We start from the raw sequence: 20,856 nt of genomic DNA on the forward strand, positions 1-20,856 counted from the left end.
CCTTTATCGGCCCAAGGTTATGATATCAGCCCAAGAGCCACAGGCTCGAGGGCTAATATCATGAACGAGGGCCGATAAAGGGTCTGATATGAAAAATGACATGTAATTATCTTTTTATCATATACTTCAGCAGAAGAAATACAGACAAGAACTATTGAAATTTAATTTTGTTTGTCTTTGCATTTTCAGATAATATTTACAGACAACCAAAAAAAAATCTTAACTTTAATTGTTTTTATTGCATGCTATTACAAGCATTTATTTCTCTTTTCACAACAATTATCATGTTCTTCATTAATATTGTCAACTCATTTATGTCTTTCAAAACAAGTTTAACTTAATTCATTTTTGCTCCTCAACCATTTTAGGAAAAGTCTTATCACTTGCCGTTTTCCGCGTTCTGTTGTCGTTTTCAAACAAATTTCCGGAAATGCACGAAGTTGCATGTGATAAACGTCACGGAAATTAACGGAAAGGCATGTGATAACATACCGGAAGCAGTCAATAAAGGTACCTTTATCAGCCCGCTATTGAAATTCCAAGGAATCTTGTCAATAAACCAAGTAATCCTTTCATAGCCTTTTGATATTTTCAAATGTTATTGAACTGTAAAATTTTAGTAATATTTTATACAAGTATATGATAAAATTGTATACATCCGTCTGTCTGCCCACCTGTCCGTTCGTACGTCCTTTCATCCGTCCGTTCCTCCATCTATCAGTCATTCGGTCCGTCCGTCCGTCTATCTATCCGCCTATCCGTCTGTCCAGCATAAACATGTCGCACCGTAACTTGAGGACAGCTGATCTTATTTCTTAAAATTTAACATAGTTATTTCTTATAATGGTCAAACGATCTGTAAACCTTTTAGTGAAAATCAAATTAAATCTTTTTGAGTTACAGGAAATGTAAGGAATGTGGGTTTTTTAACATGTCGCGCCATATCTCAAAAACGAAGTATTATAACTACATCAAACTTTACATACTTCTTAGTTATATAAATCTTTTAAACTTCTGTTTACTTTTTGGTGATGTTTAAAATTTTGGTTTAATAGAGTGATTGAATTTTTTTTGGTAAAACAAAAGGGGGGTCACTTTTTGCGATGTATCTCAAAACCTATTTGTGATTATTGTTTAAATTTTACTCACTTCTTATTCATATCAATCTTAAGATCTTTATACTTTTTGGTGATGATTCAAACTTTTATTTTAGAGTTATTGAGTTTTTTGTAAAAAAGAATAGAGGTTTTCACATGGTGCGACCTATCTCAGAAACTATTTCTGATTATTGCATACAACTTCACTCATAAAACGACGGGCGTATCATGCGGTCATGGCGCAGCTGTTTATTGCCAATTATGGTACAAAATTCCCCTCTTTGACAAATTTAAATTAGTTTGAAGTTAAGTGAAATAAGGGATACACCTTTCATTAGGAAATGTGTATTACCATAATTACCTATGTCCAAACGTGCCCGTTTAAAATAGATTTTAACACGCCAAGTTTACTTTACAATAAATATATATTTAAATTCTCGAAAGACAATGTTCAGATCCGTGTCAACGTTGCTTTTTATTAATTTGTTTGTTTAAAAAGAAACAAAAAAAACGGGTGATATATATATATAGACGAAACCGGGTGATTGTGTAGTAAACAACATTGACGAAACCGGTTTAGTTTAATTTGACATGACCCTTTTCTTTCGTTCCATACACAGAAATACAAGTATTGAGATGCTCATAATAACTAAATTTGCAATTTTCAGGTCAGTATCTATCTTCCCGTACCTTTCTTTTCGTACAATGTGAACAATTTAACGAGAAATTAAACAATTTCGAGGCAAGGTTCACTCAATTCGTCATTTTGACATGCATTTTTACTTATTTCTCCGTTAATATAGAACAGTTGTAGAAAATATTGCATATCACAATAGAAAATAGTTTTATATGTATATATATTCTTTAATATCATGAACAAAATAAGAATATAAGGAGAAATCTATATACAATATTTCTTCTGTTTATTGATGTTCCGTCATTGTGCCCGATGTTAGATACCATCGAGTCCGAACAAATTTTGCCGGTGTGGTTTAGACACAGTGTAGAAGTCTTGATTATCGAACAAAAGTCAGTTTTACGGCTTGTAATGAGTTAATTATTAATCCATGCAAGTGTTGATCCGTGTATAAACACCGTTAAAAATGTCTCTAATCAGTTGCGTAGGGTTCATCGCAGGTCACTTTGTTCTTGTTAAGAGCCAATATGATCTGGTCAACAGTTTCAGACGAACGACTGTTTGACTTTCTATTTTTTGTTTCAAGCAGTGCACATGAAAACATTCCCTCGGAAGGAAAGGACGTTGCTGGTACTACTATAACAAATAGTAACCTAAGGACTAACATATTTATGTTGTAAAATGATTTTATTTAGTATTACGAAGGGGGTATTTCAACGGAACTAAAGAGAGTGGAAATGAGCAGATAAATATCTCAAGATGTATAACAGCAAACGAGTATCCGAGTACTAAAACAGTACTCGAGTACTCGGCCTTCCGAGCGAGTACCCGAGTACTCGAGTACTCGTTGCCATCCCTATATAAAACTTTAATATGAACTTCCTTAAGAAAACTTTAAGATGAACTTCCTTGAGAAAAATGAATTATGAACTTCCTGAAGACAAATGAAAAATTTCAAATCAAACCTCAACTATTTACACCACTGGATACATGTCACTGCTGGTGGAAGTTTCGTCCCCGAGGGTATTACCAGCTCAGTAATCAGCACTGCGATGTTGACATGAATATCAATTATATGGTTATTTTTATAAATTTACTGTATGCATAAGTTTAAAATATTCGAAATACAAAGGATTTTCTTATCCCAGGCAATGATTACCTTAGTCGTATTTGGCACCACTTTTTGAGAATTATGGGTCCTCGATGCTCTTCAACTTTGTACTTGTTTTGCTTTCTAGTTATTTTTTTTTATCTAAGCGTCAGTTGTATTAAATTACATTTAAGTGCTGATTACTGAGCTGGTTTATAAGTTTATAAGTTTATATATGGTCAAAACAAATATAAATATAAACCAATTTAAGTACACCTTAAAGGGTGCACTTGACTTTAAAAATCAGCAGTTTGTTTTTTTTTGGAATTTAAAGATTGTTTAGGACTTTATGGAAACAATAAATGCTAGCACATCATAAAAGAAAACCAATTGCATTTTCTAATTTTAAATGCAATGAAACAATACAAAAAATGCAATTTAACCTGGAAAAGGAAAAAAAACAATTATAGTTTTTTTCCATTTGAATTCCTTAACAATTTCATTCGATATAAAGTGTGATTGCTTTGTGGATTCGTTAAGTATTCAACCAAAATCCTTTACTCCACTCCACTTCATTTCCTAACTCCCATGTTTTAAATCCGTGACTCCACTCCAGCACTCCACTCCAATACTCCATTCCACCTTTTAGTACATGCCACATAATGTTTACATATTTACACCGGATCAATGACACTTCATTGATGAGTGTAACCCAAAACATCTACCTATTGATAGATGGACTTGTCTTAAAAATTCAAACGGTTTAAAGGGGCACTAGCTGTCAAATTCATATTCACCGATTTAATTCAAAATCTCATATTTTATTTATAGCAATGTAAAACATTTATTCAAACTATTAAAAGTCTAAAATAAATAATAATCAGGGCACGAACATGAAAATGTGTAGCTTCGTTTCGTGTGTATTTTAGTATCACCAGCCCAGTAGTCAACACTTCGGTGTTGTCATGAATATCTATAATGTGGTCATTTTTATAAATTTCCTGTTTACAAAAAAAAAAAAATGAATTTTTCGTATAAAACTAAGGATTTTCTTATCCCAGGCATAGATTACCTTAGGCGTATTTTGCACAACTTTTTGGAATTTTGGATCCTCAGTGCTCTTCAACTTTGTACTCGTTTGGATTTATAAATATTTTGATATGAACGTCGCTGATGAGTCTTATGTAGACGAAACGCGCGTCTGGGGTACAAAATTATAATCCTGGTACCTTTGATAACTATAAGGACAGCCGCCATATAATTAATTATCGAGTTGACCTCTAAATTTATTCAAGTGAATAATTCAAAATCAATGTTTTTTAGCTTCTTTTGACAAAATAAAACCATACTGGCTATTAAAAGCTAATTGTTATTAGAATATACATGCAACTACACGATATTTAATGTTCTTACATTTATCGAGATAATTGCATTATAACTTGTGAAACTAAGATGTAAAAACATTTTTGCATATCGATAGAATCATTGGAAAAAATCATGAACATACAAAATGTAATGATCTTTTAACGAACAATCGTTGAAAAGATTTAGTTTTCAGCGTTTACGAGGGAGATCATATTTTTTCACTAGATTTCTCATGCACTGCTTTAGACTTGGGGTAATTTTAATCTTAACATATCCTATATACATTGTATCATATCTGTATATCTATATATATAGCTATTATTTCGGACTATTTTTTTCTTTTTAGATGTCTATTTGTCGTTGGATTGCTGTGTTTATTCAAACAGCATCTCCTTTTATAATAATCAGAAAATCTATAGTAATTTATGATATTGTGGTTTCTATGAGGGATTATCAAATAAGTCGTTACTTGTACACGGTTTTCTAAACAATTTTCTGGTTAAAAATAAACAAAAATGCAAGTAGTTTCCTAAACACACAAAAAAAACAAAACAAAAAAAATTCAAGAATAAAGAATCATGGTCTTTACCGTTTGACTTTTAAATTCGCTCATATATAAATCCTGACATAATTCGTAACAAATAACAAACATACGGAGACAATTTGTGGGAAAAGGTCCACTAATTGGAACGAATTATGCCTTTAACTGTTTAATATAACAGTTATATATTCAGTTATGATATCTATAAATTCTTACTTTTTTCATGTTCAGTTTATCAATTTATCCATCAAATTTTCAACAAGCCTAGTAGCTTTGTCTTATTAGTCTTTTGGCGCACTGTGCAATTGCTGTTATTTTTACTACGCATTTGAAAAAACTCTCAATATTTTCGTGACACTAATATGACAAATAGTCAATTTAGACAATTTGTATTGGCACAAACACTTTTACAATAAATGATAATGACCGAATGGATAAACATGGTAGTAAAATACAAAAAAAATATGTGAATATAAAATACATGTGTAATGACAATCTATTACAATATATTGATCACTTAGGTACGTGCGTTTTTCATTTACTATAGTTTTAAAGTTTGACGTCAAACATTAATCACCGGATCTTTTTTAAGCTTTTGTTTGTTTATTTATGTAGAACATCGGCCATCGTTCTGGTAAGTGATCATCAGAAACTGACCTTTGATCAGTGGCGGATCCAGAAATTATCATAAGTGGGGGCCCACTGACTGACCTAAGAGGGGACCCGCTCCAGTCACGCTTCAGTGATTCCCTATATAAGCAACCAAAGTTTTTCCCAAAAAGGGAGGCCCGGGCACCCTGCCCCCCCCCCCTAAATCCGCCTCTGTTGATATTATAATTCGATAAAAGATAACAATTCTTATTTTCCTAACATAACAAGTATGAGTCTTCACAACATTGGATATATTTTAGAGATATTAATGTATTTTAATATTGACATAGAGCTAAACAGGTTATTTATTAAATGTAATACATTTGTTTGTATAAACATGATGATAAAAATAAATGTTGGAATTTTAATTCTATGAATAGTAACAGGCTCTACGTATTGGAAACCCCGTTTTAAAACTATTTATGAATCATTGTAATTATGATAATTTCTTTACTGCAGACACGCGAGATGTTAAGATGTGCTTAATAATCTATTTAAAAATGTAAAACTTTACTGTAAAGTCAGTAATATTTTTTTTATTTTTTTCATGTTTGTTTTTGTTTCGAATAGAAATAGTTGCGATATAATTCCCACTTCTTTTGGAATTTTTATGGACAAGATATTATCAATTATTAATATTCATCCGAATATATGTCATCTATTTAAATATACATATATAGAGACGACGACTATTTAGTTTTTAGACAGGAGATATTTGCAAGGGGAATTATCATATTCACTAGTTGATAGGACAGCTTATTTAATTCAGGCGGTGATTTTAACCCTAAAAATTGAAACGGTACAGAGCCCACGGACTAACCTAGAGGAGGTGTTCCAATCATGCTTCAGTGTTTCCCTATATTATCAACCGATTTGTTTTGTACAGAAAGGGGGCTTTCCCTGGATCTGCCTTTGCGCTGATTATTCGAATACTTTTTAATTTTTACATAAACTATTATAGTTCCGCGGGGGAAAATACGATCTATCATAATGCTTCATCAGGTATACAAATGCGCGTGATCCAGGGGCGGATGCAGGAATTTTCGAAAGGGGGGGTGCTAACCCAGGGCACCCAGGGCAAAGGGGGGGGGGTGCAAAACATATGTCCCGATACAAATGCATTGATCGGCAAAAATAAAGGGGGGTGCGCACCCCCGGAACCCCCCCCCCCCCTGGATCCGCCACTGTGATCGTATTGGTCTGGTTATAAAATAAGTTGAAACAGATCAGTTGCAAGTAGTTCGTGGTGTCAATTTTAGGAAAGCATACCATTCCTATTTCATGATAGAACACGATTGAATTTATATTTCAAAGAATAAAGTTCTAACATTAACTGTAGATTGACCGCTCTTTGGTACTGACTATAATACTTTTTTTAAAGCGGCGAATATCAATATGATTGAAAGTAATTAAGATTAAATAAAAATCATTAGGCAATCTAACTGACATAACATATTATTTTAAGAATATATGGACCATTAAAGTTTCACTTATCTAATATAATTCAAATGATGTATTTCAAAATATTTTTATATATATATATAGTGTACATGTATTTTGCACTGACCATGTGCATAACATGCTTAGGTAGCAGGTTATATATACATTACAAACCATCTCTATTTTAAAATGCCCGGCAATCTTCAAAATAAAGAAGCCATGGACGAATATGTAATGCAAAAATTATACGGAATGCACACAGAAACTCGTCTCAGAAAAAAATCCTATATAGCATGTATAGGGGAAACAAATTCTGAGACGAATGCCTGTGGGAATGCAGCGCCTCCAGCCATGAATCATTATAGTGTATCAGATGTAAAGACAAAGTTAAGGTCAATGTATGGTTAAGCAATGCTTAAATGTGTTTTCGTATCTTTTATTTCACGTGTACTTTACTGCTTCTGTATCTTTAATTGGTGAAACAAAACAAAATAAGCATTTTTTTTTAGATATTTTAAAATATCATTTACACATGTCCGAATGATTCTCTTGAAAGAACCACAACACTGAAAAGATTATTCATGATTTAAAATTTAGTCTATTCGTCAATATGAATCATCTTTTTTGAAGCTATTATAAAGAGTACAAGCTAGTATACCTTAAAAGAAAAGGGCTACCCTCTTTGATTGTACACTTTGAATGGAACATGTGGAAAACCCCATTTGGATAAAAATAGCAATTGCCAACCACAAAATCATGATCATATTTCCTTGTTTACATTTTGCGACTTGAAATTGCTTGCATTGTAAGTGCGTATTGAGAAGTGATCTCTACTTTTAGTAAAGTCATTGCTTATAAGTATTATTGTCATCTTGGATATGAATTATATTATGTTTACAAAAAAAAAGCTAGATATTAAAGACTTACCGTGCTGCAAAACTTCTTTCGTCAGTAAATGTTTTGTTTACAAAATGACGTGATTTGATTGGTTACATCACTATATGTATATAGAACACTAAATAGAACGCTATATATAGAACAGCTGTTATCGGACATAGCATATATATAATTGATCTTATATTTTAATTTAAATTAAAAGGAAATAAACTGTTCGATTTGCCTTATTACATTTATTATATACATGGTCAATTGCCTAGTCTTGATAGTTTATACTGCGGACTGAATCAATGATAAGACTTTGTATGAATTTGTAATTGTGATGTTTTTTCCTGCTATAGGTTGTCAGGGTGGAATGACATTTTGTTTCCAAATTACCAAGTTTATCCAGATCTTTGTGTAAATCATGTGAGTCTTTTGACTGATGATATTGTGAGGTAGGGTATTGTATTGTCTGCAAATATTCGGACAATAGATAAATAGTATAGGGCATGTCGCTAATACGGAACAGAAATTGTGAAGGCCCAAATACTGAGCTTTGGTGTAATTACGCCTTCACAGCACTTTTAGATGGGCTTTATCCATCCAAAATTACTGCTGGGGTTCGATGAGACAGAAAGCTAGCAACCACTTATTGACTTTTCTTTAAGCCCTGGTCACAACGGACCAACGACACATTTATGCAGCGCAACGACATGAAATTAGGACAAATTGCGGGTCATCTGTGATCGTCGTACGACATTAGAAGAATACAATTCGGCGGAATGAATGTTTCGCATCACCAAGGGTCGACTGCGAGGCTGCCGCACTCCTCATGAGTCTGGACTGAGGCGGCCATGACCCTGAGCTACATGGCTACATACTTTCTGTTTGGGGACGACGCGTTTCCGTTGCGGCCCTAGATGATGAAACCGTACTGAGATAGGGTGATCGACCATGACAAGCGTATATTTAACTACAGAACCTCAAGATCCCTCCGAGTCGTGGAAAGCGCATTTGGAATCCTGGCTCCGTTGGCGTTATTTACTCACCACCATTTAATAATTACCAAGACGTGCACAAAATGTTACATGTGGATGCATAGTGTTGCATTACCTAATGCATGATCGCTACCCCGGCCTCCACGCGGCTGACTTTGACCAGGATAATGGGCACGGAATACGAAAAACGTCGTTTACTTGGACGGAACTTAATGACACCTAAAAATATTGAAAGCAAATGGCAAATGGCGCGCAATAAATCGGGCCTTCTTTATATACTATTAGTAGCAGTTCGGAGCCAAACGCGCTAGTGACCCACGATTGTTGTGCGACAGTGATACGATAGTAACACTCGCATCCCATGACATGAAAACACGAAAAATAGCCCCAAAACAACTCACAATTGTCGTACTACTGTTAAACGACCGACTTGCGACACAATCACGACAGTACAATAACACTTCTTTTTTTCTGTCGTGTACCCATCGTGGAACCATCTTGGACATGTCGTAGCTGATGTGACCACTCGAAATATTATTTTTGACATTTTGCACGACAGTGCCACAACAACTATTTTATAGATCTTCCACGACAAAATATCGCACGATTTGCTGTGACCGGAGCTTTAGATACCATAGTGTTGCAGGCAGTGTATACATGAGTTTATGTATATGACTTACTTAATCAAAAGTTTTCGAAAAATGCATAATGATTACATCTGTTTGCTTTCCTGGGTTGGTGCTCTTGTTGATATCATCCACAAGTTCAATCAACCAAGCTTAGCATGATCTTTTGCTTCGAAAGCCTTGTTGTAACGGATATAAAATGTTGTGGAGATAAGCATGTTTCATAATAAAGCTTGTTATAATGGGTTCCATGAGTGTAGCAGATACATGTCAGAGATATTGGTCGATAATTCTCCACATTGTGTCGCTTTCCATTCTTGAAAACTGGGCTTACGTTGGCTTACGTTGCCGTTCATGCAGCCATATGGTACTTCCCCAGTTTTAAGATGATGATTAGAATTTGGGCCATCTCCTTTTTAGCTCACCTGGCCCGAAGGTCCAAGTGAGCTTTTCCAATCACTTTGCGTCCGGCGTCCGTCGTCCGTCGTCGTCCTGCGTCCGGCGTCGTCCTGCGTCCGTCGTCGTTAACTTTTACAAAAATCTTCTACTCTAAAACTACTGGGCCAAATTTAATCAAACTTGGTCACAATCATTATTGGGGTATCTAATTTAAAAAATGTGTTCCGTGACCCGGGCAACCAACCAAGATGGCCGCCATGGCTAAAAATAGAACATAGGGGTAAAATGCAGTTTTTTGGCTTATAACTCAAAAACCAAAGCATTTAGAGCAAATCTGACGGGGTAAAATTGTTTATCAGGTTAAGATCTATCTGCCCTGAAATTTTCAGATGAATCGGACAACCCGTTGTTGGGTTGCTGCCCCTGAATTGGTAATTTTTATGGAAATTTTGCTGTTTTTGGTTATTATCTTGAATATTATTATAGATAGAGATAAATTGTAAACAGCAATAATGTTCAGCAAAGTAAGATCTACAAATAAGTCAACATGACCGAAATGGTCAGTTGACCCCTTAAGGAGTTATTGCCTTTTATAGTCAATTTTTAACCCTTTTCCGTAAATCTTAGTAATCTTTTACAAAAATCTTCTCCTCTGAAACTACTGGGCTAAATTAATCCAAACTTGGCCACAATTATATTTGGGGTATGTAGTTCAAAAAATGTGTCCGGTGACCCGGCCATCCAACCAAGATGGCCGCCACGGCTAAATATAGAACATAGGGGTAAAATGCAGTTTTTGGCTTATAACTCAAAAATCAAAGCATTTAGAGCAAATCTGACTGAGTTAAATTGTTTATCATGTCAAGATCTATCTGCCCAGAAATTTTCAGATTGACCCGACAACCGGTTGTTGGGTTGCTGCCCCTAAATTGGTAATTTTAAGGAAATTTTGCCGTTTTTTGTTATTATCTTGAATATTATTATAGATAGAGATAAACTGTAAACAGCAATAATGTACAGCAAAGTAAGACCTAAAAATAAGTAAACATGACCAAAATGGTCAATTGACCGCCTAAGGAGTTATTGTCCTTTATAGTCAATTTTTAACAATTTTCATAAAATTTGTAAATTTTTACTAACATTTTCCACTGAAACTACTTTGCCAAGATCATTATAGATAGAGATAATTGTAAGCAGCAAGAATGTTCAGTAAAGTAAGATGTACAAACACATCACCATCACCAAAACACAATTTTGTCATGAATCCATCTGCTTCCTTTGTTTAATATTCACAAATACCAAGGTGAGCGACACAGGCTCTTTAGAGCCTCTAGTTAAATTCTTTTAGTATTCTTGGTTTTAGATTGTCTTGTCCTGATTCTTTTTTGGATTAAATTTTATTTAGTAGTTCCAGCACTCTATTTATGGTAATGGTTAGTTCTGCAGCAGAAGGGTATTGACCTGTACATTACGTCAATATTTGATATAATCTGAGGATCTGCTGACTTTTCTGTCTTTCGTATAATCCGGCAAGGCGGCGTATCATCTCAAGTTCATTTGGTGTGAGCCAACTGAGTCGATCCTTCTGTTGGGTTAACTTGCCTCATATCTTGACAAACATCTAGAAGTTGACAATGACGGGTTGGTTGAACACAAAACTTTACGACAAAAGAGATGGTTTCAGCTTCCCAATTGTGAACTTTCCATTTCGAAGAAGCAACATTCCAGCAGCGCCTGCATGTGGAGTATATATCCCCCAAATTATACGATATTCCCGTGCTTGTGTTTCTTATCATGATTTCCTTGATAGAGGGTGGCTGCTCACAAGGAAGTTATTAAAGCAAGAGTTTTAAATCATCTCTTCGTTAATTGTACGGACTCCATCACGAGTTGGTTGACGTTATGGAATAACCGTTTCACAAATGATATCAGATATGTTCCTAACGTCGTAACTAAAATCTCCTTCCCTTTTCATGAATGTGACCTAACAAGTTAGACTATTTACCGGGTTTGTAATAACACGAGCAACACGACCGGTGCCACATGAGGAGCAGAATCTACTTACCCTTTCGGATCACCTGAGATCACCCCTGGTTTTTGGTGGGGTTCGTGTTGTTAGTCTTTAGTTTGCTATGTTGTGTCATGTGTACTATTATTTGACTTTTTCAGTTTTAGCCATTGCGTTATCAGTTTATTTTCGATCTATGAGTTTGCTGTGCCTTTGATACCTTTCGCCTTTTCTTTATGTATTTATCAAAGTTATACAGAGAGTTTGAGACATGAAAGTTGTTATCACCACTTGGTGACACTGTGGTTGTTTATGATAATAAAAGTTTAGGATGTAGTTGTCAACAGTTTGTGAAGTTTTTGGGTTAGGTTTTGTTAATATAAGTGAATTAGAAATAGGTGAGAGATATGATCAGTAACAAACTGATTAGGCTGTGTTTGAAACAATAACCAGAGTTTCTCTGCTGAACTTCCGTTTGTAGCTAAATCTCTTCTCTTATTATTCGTTTTAATCATTTCCACTTCACAGATTGCCTCTCTGTATAAAAGGATTCTCCGGGCGGGTTTTTCCCCAGGTACGGGCATCGTGCCGATTTATCTAAAGACTGAAAATCCACGTAGCATTTTGGTGTGTACTGTGTTAACGAAGCATGTAAGCTTCTTCTAGCGCGTTTGGGTGTCTTGTTTGTTCATCCACTAGTAGAACATGTCTATTGTCGTAAAAAATGTCGTCAATGTTATAGTGGGTTTTCTGACAAGTTGATTCTGCTTTAAGGGTTTTTGGTAGCCAATTCCAGGCTGGAAGATTAGATTCGATACCAACTACTATGCAGTTATTTTTTGTTGTCATTAGTTTCTGTATATCATATTTAATTTTGAGTATTGTTTTGTACATATATCAGGCCGCTGGTTTTATTGTTGAAATTGTGTTTCATTTGTCTGATCAGGGCCTTTGATAGATTACTATGCGGTATGAGTTTTGCTCCGTTTTACAGACCGCGTACGGTGACATATCGACGTGAATTTATGTCAATGCCCCCACCACTGATTACTGAATGATTAAATGATACTGGATACAATCTGATGCAGTGTAATATATAATGATTATCATGCATTGGTCATATAGTACAAAAGGCTAATGTTTTAACACAAAATTATGCAATATATTTTTCTTTTTAGTTTTCTTTGACATTATTGTTCATGTAAGTGTCTAGTCTATTGTACTATAAGCCCAAAGTTAAAAAAATATACTTCCCTGATCATTTAATTTTCCACTTAAATTATAGTCGGGAATGATTTGTTTTGCATATTTTCTCAAATAATATCTTTTGAATTTCTTTTGAAATTATAAAATAATAAGTTATTAGATGTTTGAATAATTAGGATAATAGTTTCATGTTCGTCAATATAAAGTTTTGTAGGGGAAAAGTCATGTTAACTTTCAATTCTTAAGACATCCTGAATTTTATTATGCAAGGGCTGTTTCGTTAAAAACTTCCATCGTGATCGTCGTTAATCAATTCGATCGTCAGAGCACGTAGATTAAAAAAACACGAAAAAGTAACTAGAACTATTTTTGAATAAGAAGTAGCTTACAAGGACCTTTAGTTAAGCTTATATAATCGAGGGCCAATTGTACTATCTGAATAAAAAGTAAAATCACAAAAATACTGAACTTAGAGGAAAATCAATTCGGAAAGTCCATAATCACATGGCAAAATCAAATAACAAAACGCATCAAAAACGAATGGACAAGAACTGTCATATTCCTGACTTGGTACAGGCATTTTCAAATGTAGAAAATGGTGGATTAAACCTGGTTCTATAGCGCTAACCCTCTCACTTTAATGACAGTCTCATCAATTTCCGATATATTTACATTGATGCGTTAAATAAACAGACACAATAAATAAAATAGTCAAAATATGGGTTGGTGACATATTGTCCTGTGGTATATAATATAGGTGACAACGTAATACTGTACCTTTTGCCCAGTGACACCTTGGCCCTGAACATGGACCAGGGGCGCACTGGAAACCATATTTTCTTATATTACCTTTGAATCAAAGCACTTAAGTACTGTAAGGCAAATAGGTGAACGGTCATATATCTAATTTTGAAGTAAGGTTAAGTCACAGTTCCAATGAAGCGTCCCTTGGGTTGTACTACATTGTTAGGATATGGGTTCCTTTTAGTTTACTTACTGGAAGTAATCTGTTATTCTCGTAAAGCTTTTATATCTAAATTTAAGTTAATTACAGGATACACGTTATCATTTGCAAGGGTTACCAAACGATACACAACAAGTCCAGGGAAGTTACCCTGGTACGGATCCACGGGTACATAAAGTATCATCTGGCGTGTAGGACCCCCCCCCCTTTTTTCCTTCTCTCCACGTTACAGAATTTGGTGGCAACGGTGGGATTTGTTCACTGTATAATATGTTATTTAGATATCAGTCAGTATAAATTCATACATCAGTTTTCTTTATGAATATAGATAAAGCCGCAAGTGTGTCTGCCAAATTTTCTAGGTTTGAGAAAGATCACAAGGACACCTTGTCAAGGAGTTGTCATTCACATTATACACCAATTCCTAGGTTTGCAAGTGACTCAGGGATTATTAATACACAGTATAATGACTTAATGTCTGTTGACAAAACAACCCCGATTCATAGTACCCCAGTTGGTCAACATTATATAGGTATTAGCGCAAGTCCAAAGGTCTTCTAAGATGAAGGAGCCTCACATCAGTTGATATCTCATGATATTCAACTTGTTATAAGGAAACACCCGTCCACTTGTCTGATAGAAAGTCGACGGGAAAGGCACTAGGAACAAGACCTAGGAAGTGGAGAGATACCGTATTAAGGTTGCAATGTATTACGGGTCATGTGTTTGGAATGACTTCCAGTCACCTTTTCAGGCATGTTCCTCTATTAACGGTTGGGATAATCTAGATAAAGGGTTATACTTAGCGGCTTTCCTTAGGAGCCAAGCTCAAGACGATCCTGGGGATTTATCAGATGACATGAAAATTCTTTTTGACCAGTTACAATTGAAAGATAGGATACAGAAGGCTTCAGGTTCGCTTCCAGAGTTAGGACAAACAGTACGTCACCTGGTGGTGAAAACTGCTCCAGGAGAAGTTAGGGAATCATCGGCTAAAGGACATTTCTGAGATGCATTGATTAATACAGAAATACGTGTAAAAAATCAAATAATCACGGCCCCCTTACCTTAATTCCGCTATTTGTTTAGCTGTAGAGTTAGAAACGTTTTACAAGGCGGAAAAGCAATTTGGTTGTAGGGAAAGCCCATTTATGAGTTGTGAATTTAATTGTGGTAAACCGGGCCACATGGCTGCTAGCAATTGTAATGCTCCATGAAAGAGGATGCAGAACGACCAATGATCACCAGATTCTTCGGTTAGGCGTATGAACAACCGTAGTGGTAAATGGAAACGTAAATCTTTGTAACTTGGTTCAAATACATTGAACAATAAAGCAGGGCTATATGTAGAGTTATTGATAAACGTAATTCCTAGCAAGTTTCTTGTTGATACGGGAGATACAGTTTGTTTAGTGTCGGATACTGTTATTCAGAAAGTTAAGTACCTTAATAGGCCAAGTGTACGACAGATCACTCACCTTAAGTTACAGTAGCAAATGAAGAGTCTTTTAAAATCATTAGTAATTAAGACACTGCTTTCCGTTAAGTTGGGAAGTTTTTACACGGTCATTGAAGGTGTTATAGCAGGTTTGTAAGTGGAAGGAATTCTTGGACTAGATTTTCTGCAAACAAACGGTTTTAAAGTTGTTTTAGGCAAAAGAGTGATGGAAAGGGATAATCAACAAATACCTTTGTTACTACAGGGAAAACTAGGTGTTTATCGGTCGGCAGTCAAAGATAAAATTAGCATAGCCTCAAGGTTAGAGGTAGTAATCCCGGGCGAAGTACTGAGCTATGATTCAGTTGTTAAGGTTACTGGTATAAATGAACCAAGTGAAGAATTTCTTGATCGAGGAAATGCTCTTGTAGTGAAGTATGTTGTAACTTCTGATAAGACAGTTCCTGTTAGGTTGTTGAATATAAGTGACAGTGTCCAAGTACTAAATACCGGTACTGTGGTCGGAAATCTCAGCTGAAGTTGTTAGTAAGGAAGACAATGATAAGGATTGTACTCTTAGTAATGAATTGGAAAAGTTATTAGATATGTGTAGTTAGAGTCTTGCGCATAAGCGAAAGGACAAGGTCACGGAGTTCTTATTGGAATTTTAGCACCTTTTTTGCAACTTGGGATTCAGATCTTGGACAGCAAATATTGTGAAGCACAGGATTGACACAAGTGCTGCTAGGCCAATAGGTTTAAGGGGAAGGAGATCAACATATTAACGATATGTTGGAAAGAAAAATTATTGAGCCTTCGGAAGAACCATGGTCCTCTGGGTATGTGTATCGTTTGCCACGAATTGATGATTCGCTGGAACAGCTGTCAGGACACAAATGGTTTTCTACTTAGGATATACGTTCTGGATATTGACAGGTAGAAGTAGAGAGATCAGATCATTTATCACACGGATGGGCCTCTATCAGTTTCACTGTACGCCATTTGGTCTGACAAACGCCCCTTCCACCTTTGAGCGGTTAATGGAGAATGTTTTGGTAGGGTTTCAATGGGAAATTTGTCTTATATATCAAGATGATATAGTAGTTATGGCTAAGCTTTTTAATGAAATGATACATGTACATAGTTTACTCAAGGTCTTTGTGAAGTTACAAGGCGCAGGGCTTAAACTCAAACCTAAAAATTGCCATTTGATTGCTAAGAAGGTTACCTTTATTGGACATTTAGTTTCAGAATCGGGCGTTGCAACCGACCTCGATAAAATTAAGTGCATAAAATAATTGCCAGTCCCCAGAACGTGACAGAGCTCCGATTCTTCTTGATTTTGTGTGGCTATTATCGCCGGTTTATAATAATTTTTCAGATACGGCTAAGAGCCTACATCAAATGAATGAAAAGGATCGCGATTTTTTTATGGACAAATGATAGTCATGAGGCTTTTGAAAAGCTGAAAGGCAAATTAATCAGTGCCCCAGTCCACAGTAACCCTGACTTCCCCAAAACATTTATTCTTGATACGGATGCAAATAACAGAGCGATATGTGGTGTTTTATCACAGGTTATCGATGTTGAGGAACATGGCATTGCATATGGGAGTCATATCTTTTTAAAAACAGAGCGCCCTTATTGTGTTAAGAACTGCTGGCCGTGGTCCATTTCGTTAAACCTTTCGGCATTTCTTGTAAGGTAAGCAGTTTTTATTAGGACAGATCATAGTTCATTACAATCGCTGCAAAAACCAAGAGGGTCAACTAGACCGTTGGCTGGACGTTATACGTCCATACGATATGGTTATAAAGCATAGACCAGGTCCCCAACATCGCAATGCCGATCCTTTGAGTCGTGTCTCTTGTAAGCATTGTGGCTTTGTCGTGAACTGGGAAGCAGTTGGCTCAACCGAGATGGTAAAATTTCTGGGAGGCAAGGATGATGAAGAAACTGACAAGGACTTGCAAACTGTCATAGACTGGTTGACTACTAGCTCAAGGCCCTCATACTCACGAAACAGCAAACAGCAGTTATGTTGTTAAGTCCCTTTAGTCCCGGTGGAATATTGTGTAGGTGCAACATGGTTTATTGTTTAGGGAAGACCGGTTTAACAAATAGAAACAAGTTGTCATACCAATGAAGGAAAGACGTAAATTTCTTGAGTTTGCTCACGATAATAGCTGCTCAATTTGGGCATTAAGAAAACTTAGGCCAAAATTAAAGGAAATATTTATTGGCCAAGTATTAGAGGTGTTACTACTGGTTGTTAAATTTGTTAAAAGTGAAAGTAACCCATTCCTGAAAGGCCCTAATGCAAGTAACAGAGTCAGGTTATCCCAAGCAGAGAATAACTATGGACATCCTTGGGACACTCCCAGAAAGTGACAAAGGCAATAAATATATATCAGTTATAGGTGACTATAATACAAAGTGGACAGAAAGTAATCACAAGCCCAACATGGAGGCAACTACAGTTGCAAACATCTTATGACTGATATTATTTCTAGGTTGGGAATACTATTATCCATTCCGATTAGGGTAGTCAATTCGAGAGCCACTTGTTTTTATAAAATGAGCATGTTGCATGGAATAGAAAAGACCAGGACGAATCATTATCACCCGAAATCTGACGGGTTGTTGAACGATTCAACAAAACTCACGCTATTATACTTATGGGGTATCTAAATGAATATCACTCCAATTGGGACATATTACTACCTTATGTCATGATGGCTTATATATAGGTCCTCTAAATATGAGACCACTGGTTGTATTCTAAATAGATTAATGTTGGGAAAGAAAGTGTCTACACTCCTAGACTTTATGTATAAGTTGCCATCAAAAGTAAAGCCAAAATGAATTCCTCAGAATCAGTGGGCATGGGAATTACAAGAACACATGGAAGAGGAACATCAGATTGTTCAGAGACATGTTTGTGGTCAAATGTTAAGGCCAAAGTAAAAACATAACAAAAATGTGAGTTGGGCTCAATCTCAACCTGTCAACATGCATATGGTTTGTGTATCTTTCCCCCTTAGAACCCCGGGTTTCAAAAATCAGTGGCGTGGTCAATCTAAGGTTCTTGAGATAAACTCAAGTGTCACATACACCGTCAATTGTGGGCGTAAGGGAGTTGGTCAAGTCATACATGTATATAGGATGTACCACTGTCCCAAACAAATACTAAGAAAACCATGTTGACGAAAAGAGGCCTGAAAAAACAGGCGAAATAGAATCAAAAATTTAGGAAGGAACAGTTATCATTGACTCTCCGCCATTTTTGGATCTACAGAAACATGAGGTTGTAGATAATGATAGGCCAAGGATTTAGAAAATCTCTTCCGTGGATCAAACACTACGAACGTTAAATTGTTTAGTTTTGAGTCAAATATAGAGAGTGTAAATATCTTTTTTAAATATCTGTTTTATAATTGTAAATCTAAATATGGTAAAAAAATACCCCTTATTATTATTGTGTTATGACCATCCGTTCGGAATGGGGACATTAATTATGATGCCCCGTGAACAAAAAATGTCACGTCCTGAGTTTAAGATCCCTTTTACGGTCGTTAAGAGAAGGCTCCTAGGGGACGCTGAATGAGCTCAATTTTGCAACAAGGATTATTTCGGAAAATTAAGTTTCCAGTGACAGTTTAAATTTTTCCTTTTACACCTCATTTGCGATCCAAATGGTTCGTTCCTGAATTTCTGTTATGTTGCTACAGCATATAGTATTTGTTTGTTTGTTAATATCTTTGTTTAATTATGTATAAGGCCAAAGTGATATAGGCCTTCGGTATTTAAATTTTATATAGTATGGGTATGGTATTAAGTTAAGGATTTTGGTTAGAAATCCATTACCCAATGGTACAAAATGTAGTAGTATTGGAAGGAGCTGATTGAAATCTGAGCCTATAACAGATGTATTTTCTTCGAGTTGATTTTTGCTGTTACCTTTGGAGAGTACTTTGCATTTTGAGAACATAATAAGTAGTAACTGTAGAAAATATAGGTGATACAGTTCGGGTCTGAAAAAAAAAGCCAGAGGTCGATGAATAAGCCCGGGTATTGGTAATGCGGGGCGCAATCATTTGAGGCGTGAGTAATTTGACGAAAGTGATTCAGTTACCCTGTTAATGTTAAGAAGCTCTATCTTTTTTTTTAATAATAAGGTTCTTGATTTTTCTTGACAAGTGTCTTGACAGTATGAACATTGTCTTAAAATTTCTCGACACTTCCTGTATAATATGATAAGAGTCTGGATTATGTCTCGACCAATTCTTGACTGTCTTAAATTTGTCTCGATATGTCTTGACATATTCTTGACATTCTTAATAATGTCTGAATATGACTTGACATATTCTTGACATTCTAAATAATGTCTGAATATGTCTCGACACATTCTTGACAGTCTTAAATATGTCTTGACACTATCTCAACAGTATAAATTTCGCCTGAAATGTGAACAGACTTATTATTCTGGAGTAGATAATAATTTATTTTTAATCTTTGGAAATTTTTCAATTTGTTTTTATGCTAAAATAATTATCTTCATAATTTTCATGGAGAAAATTCATTTTAATTCAATTTTTCATCATCAAAATGATGATTTTCATTTTCATCTATCAACAAAATTTTCAAATTGTACTGGCATGGTCGGTCAACTAATAAGTTGTATGGCTGATTACATGTAAATTAGTAATTTCTATTTGACAGTTGCGTGTACTCTGGGGTATGGAATACCTTAATTTTATAGGGAACATCCTGTCCATGTGTATTCCAACAGGTAACATTACACAAATTGTTCTTTTATTAAATGAATGATTTGTATATCATCATGATTTGCTATTTATATAAACCACATTTTGGTACAATAATTATTTACCATATTAATAAACATTGAGTATTATGAATGTTTAATGAAATACGTCTACAGTATGATTGGTTTTAATCATTTAATTTATAAGATTTAGAAATCGAAATTTGTAATTGTTTAAAACCCACATTTAAATTATTTCATACTTTAGATTTCATAGCCATATTTGCATTTGTAAATTTTCAATTATTTTACATGCCCAACTTTTATTTTTGATGTAAGAAGTGTAACTTGAAACAACAGTATATCATATAAAGAGAAACAAAGAAACAGTTATATCATGTATATTGGTCATGATTTGTAGAGCTCAGAACTGTTAAGAAATTAAGACACAAGTCATACTTTTGGAGAATGTCGAGTAAAAATTCATGCAAATTAAGACAAAAACTGGTCTTTTCAGACTTTTAGACTTTTGTAGTGTATAGGCGTTATATTAAAACATAACAGTAATTCGGATTATTATTTCTGTTAAGAGATTATATGCATTTAGATTATTATAGTATATATTAAGTAGAGTTTCTCACAGCGTTAAACAGTTCCATCGTCAGAACTAGTGAAGTCAAGACACATGAGAAAGTAACAATAACTATTTCTGAATAAGAAGTACTGTAGCTTACCAAGGACCTTTGATTAAG

The 20,856-nt window shown here is 35.1% G+C and overlaps 1 protein-coding gene across 1 annotated transcript in view; it reads right to left on the bottom strand.

The window, feature by feature from the left end:
* The window catches only part of LOC143048350 (uncharacterized), a 172,112-nt gene extending 164,347 nt beyond the window's left edge, over positions 1–7,765 (bottom strand). The window contains exon 1 of the mRNA XM_076221994.1: positions 7,749–7,765. The gene's annotated coding sequence lies outside the window, so the exon portion shown is untranslated. The remainder of the gene's footprint in view (positions 1–7,748) is intronic.
* Positions 7,766–20,856: the final 13,091 nt, after the last annotated feature.

Source organism: Mytilus galloprovincialis, chromosome 10, assembly GCF_965363235.1.
Source record: "Mytilus galloprovincialis chromosome 10, xbMytGall1.hap1.1, whole genome shotgun sequence".
Lineage (NCBI taxonomy): Eukaryota > Metazoa > Mollusca > Bivalvia > Mytilida > Mytilidae > Mytilus > Mytilus galloprovincialis.